Below are 4,164 nucleotides of genomic sequence, written 5' to 3'. Positions count from 1 at the left end.
CAAGTATGTGAAAGTCCACCATAGAGGATCGAGAAAGCAAGCTGTTCAACATGGATAGTTCTTAGGGAAAATCCATGGTAAAACATATTTTTAATACTGCCATGAAAGGGCTAAGACGTCTTGGTTGCTCTCGCCACGATGATGTTGTCATTCGAGCATTCGACATGCTGGGGGCACCATCGAACAGACCGAGTATGGTACGTGTGAGCCAGCCATCCGCCACACCGACCGTAGCAGTTCCATCTACCTCGCATACATCTAATCTAGGACGCGATTCATCTCTACTTGACCTCTCACAGTCCGCACACATATCTCAACACTATGACGCGACACATGTACTCAACTTGCGTACATGTATTTCTCCTGAACTTACAACAATGACACATTTTTTCCAATTGTAATAGGATGACGATCATTTTCCTTCATATCCATCTGGACAACGATACTCCTACACTAAAGGCGATTACTCGCAAATATTCAACACTCAGGTATGCTCATATTTAATATTACTACTAACACGTGATTATTTACATGCCTATAATGACATGTAGTTTACGTTCGCAGGATTCTTTTGACCCTACGTGGTCCAACATGGGAGCTGGTTTAGGCCACAGTATGCCCCCACTGTAGGGTCATGACCACGTGTAGTCACAATTCCCAACTCAGGTTAATTCATGTTAATTACATACATGATTATTGTGTGCGTGTTTCTGACAGAGCCATTCGATACGTAGGAATCCTTAGTCCCCACATGCCGCGTACGCTGCCACCTCCATCGCTTTCGCCGCCCTGCGAAACACGGGACGACTCCAACAACTTTGTCGCCAGCATCTTCCACGAGATCCAGATGGCACAACAGGAGGGAAGGCAAATCAAGTTGCCGGAAGAACAAAACGAGGATGAGGCAACGAGGCTGGGCATCCTCATATCGGAGATGCCGCAACTTTTGATGCCCCTTTCTGCCGTTGAGCATATGCCGACAGGCCTGTCGGAGCAAGTGGCCTTCAACATTGTGTTGTAGGACTCGCTGCCGCCTTCTCCGCTACCTCTACCCTCGTTGGCACCAGCAGCCTCTCCACCTCCACCCCCGGCTGCACAGGCATTTGCTTCTTCGGTTCCCAACTGGACATGGGAGATGCCTGACCTCATTGACCTGATCCAGTTGCCTAGTGTTGGCAAGGCGTAGGATGGAGTATTGATGTCTACTCACACTTCCTTTCCTGTAGACAGTGTTGGGCCTCCAAGAGCAGAGGTTTGTAGAACAGCAGCAAGTTTCCCTTAAGTGAATCACCCAAGGTTTATCGAACTCAGGGAGGAAGAGGTCAAAGATATCCCTCTCAAGCAACCCTGCAATCACGATACAAGAAGTCTCTTGTGTCCCCAACACAGGCCGCGCCCTAGTGTGTGGGCCCACCAGCCCCCTCCGAGGCTGCCCTTCCGCCTACTTAAGGTCTCCGTCGCGAAAACCCTACTACGTTCGACGAAACCAGAGAAAACCTTCCGAGCCGCCGCCATCGCGAAGCCAAGATCCGGGGGACATGAGTCTCCCGCTCCGCACGCCGCCGGACGGGAAGTGCCCCCGAAGGCTTCTCCATCGACACCACCGCCATCTTCATCAACGCCGTCGTCTCCCATGAGGAGGGAGTAGTTCTCCATCGAGGCTCGGGGCTGTACCGGTAGCTATGTGGTTCATCTCTCTCCTATGTACTTCAATACAATAATCTCATGAGCTGCCTTACATGATTGAGATTCATATGATGATGCTTGTAATCTAGATGTCATTATGCTAGTCAAGTGGGTTTTACTTATGTGATCTCCGGAGACTCCTTGTCCCACGTGTGTAAAGGTGACAAGGTGTGCACCGTGTGGGTCTCTTAGGCTATATTTCACAGAATACTTATTCACCGTTATGAATGGCATAGTGAAGTGCTTATTTATATCTCTTTATGATTGCAATGTGTTTTGTATCACAATTTATCTATGTGCTACTCTAGTGATGTTATTAAAGTAGTTTATTCCTCCCGCACGGTGTAATGGTGACAAAGGTGTGCATCGTGTAGTACTTGGCGTAGGCTATGATTGTGATCTCTTGTAGATTATGAAGTTAACTATTGCTATGATAGTATTGATGTGATCTATTCCTCCTTTCGTAGTGTGAAGGTGACAGTGTGCATGCTATGTTAGTACTTGGTTTGGTTATGTTGATCCGTTATGCACTCTAAGGTTATTTAAATATGAACATTGAATATTGTGGAGCTTGTTAACTCCGGCATTGAGGGTTCGTGTAATCCTACACGCTAGTGGTGTTCATCATCCAACAAGAGGGTGTAGAGTCTAGCATCTATCTATTTATTCTCGTTATGTGATCAATGTTGAGAGTGTCCACTAGTGAAAGTATGATCCCTAGGCCTTGTTCCTAAATATCGCTATCGCCGCTTGTTTACTCGTTTTATCGCATGCTTTACTTCGCTGCAATATTACTACCATCAACCGCACGCCGGCAAGCACTTTTCTGGCGCCGTTACTACCGCTCATATTCATTCATACCACCTGTATTTCACTATCTCTTCGCCGAACTAGTGCACCTATTAGGTGTGTTGGGGACACAAGAGACTTCTTGCTTTGTGGTTGCAGGGTTGCATGAGAGGGATATCTTTGACCTCTTCCTCCCCGAGTTCGATAAACCTTGGGTGATCCACTTAAGGGAAACTTGCCGCTGTTCTACAAACCTCTCGCTCTTGGAGGCCCAACACCGCTCTACAAGAATAGAAGCACCCGTAGACATCAAGCTACTTTTCCGGCGCCGTTGTCGGGGAGGAAAGGTAAAAGGCACTCATACTCCGGTCCCGTGTAAAGTACTTTTCTCTGCGCCGTTGTGTGTGTGCTCGAAGCTATTTCCTTTAGATCCTGCAATTGCATCTTTTTGTTTCTTGTTTACACTAGTTTGGCATAATGGACAACAATGAGCTTCTTATTCTATTTCCTGATTTAAGACATGGATGGTTTGATGCGAAAATTAAAAAACCTATGGATACATATTAGTATGAACGCTTTGAACACCATTGTTGCTAATGATATGGAAAATTCTAAGCTTGGGGAAGTCTGGCTTTGATGAGCATGATCTTTTTAGTCCCCCAAGCATTGAGGAGAAAATTTACTTTGATGATACTTTGCCTCCTATTTATGATGATTATAATGATAGTGGTCTTTTGGTGCCACCTACTATGGAGAGTAAATTTGATTATGATTACAATATGCCTCCTATACTTGATGATGAGAATAATAATGATAGCTACTTTGTTGAATTTGCTCCCACTACAACTAATAAAATTGATTATGCCTATGTGGAGAGTAATAATTTTATGCATGAGACTCATGATAAGAATGCTTTATGTGATAGTTATATTGTTGAGTTTGCTCATGATGCTACTGAAAGTTATTATGAGAGAGGAAAATATGGTTGTAGAAATTTTCATGTTACTAAAACACCTCTCTATGTGCTGAAATTTTTGAAGCTACACTTGTTTTATCTTCCTATGCTTGTTACTTTGCTCTTCATGAACTTGTTTATTTACAAGATTCCTATGCATAGGAAGCATGTTAGACTTAAATGTGTTTTGAATTTGCCTCTTGATGCTCTCTTTTGCTTCAAATACTATTTCTTGCGAGTGCATCATTAAACCGCCGAGCCCATCTTAATGGCTATAAAGAAAGAACTTCTTGGGAGATAACCCATGTGTTTATTTTGCTACAGTACTTTTGTTTTATATTTGAGTCTTGGAAGTTGTTACTACCGTAGCAACCTCTCCTTATCTTAGTTTTATTGCATTGTTGTGCCAAGTAAAGTCTTTGATAGTAAGGTTCATACTAGATTTGGATTACTCGCGCAGAACATGATTTCTTGCTGTCACGAATCTGGGTCTAATTCTCTGTAGGTAACTCAGAAAATTATGCCAATTTACGTGAGTGATCCTCGCATATGTACGCAACTTTCATTCAATTTGAGCATTTTCATTTGAGCAAGTCCGGTGCCTCTTTAAAATTCGTCTTCTACGGACTGTTCGTTTTGACAGATTCTGCCTTTTATTTCGCATTGCTTCTTTCGCTATGTTGGATGGATTTCTTTGTTCCATTACCTTCCAAAGTAGCTTTGAGCAATGTCCA

This window comes from Lolium rigidum, chromosome 4 (assembly GCF_022539505.1).
Source record: "Lolium rigidum isolate FL_2022 chromosome 4, APGP_CSIRO_Lrig_0.1, whole genome shotgun sequence".
Taxonomy (NCBI): domain Eukaryota; kingdom Viridiplantae; phylum Streptophyta; class Magnoliopsida; order Poales; family Poaceae; genus Lolium; species Lolium rigidum.
Note: the sequence above shows the minus strand (reverse complement) of the source record.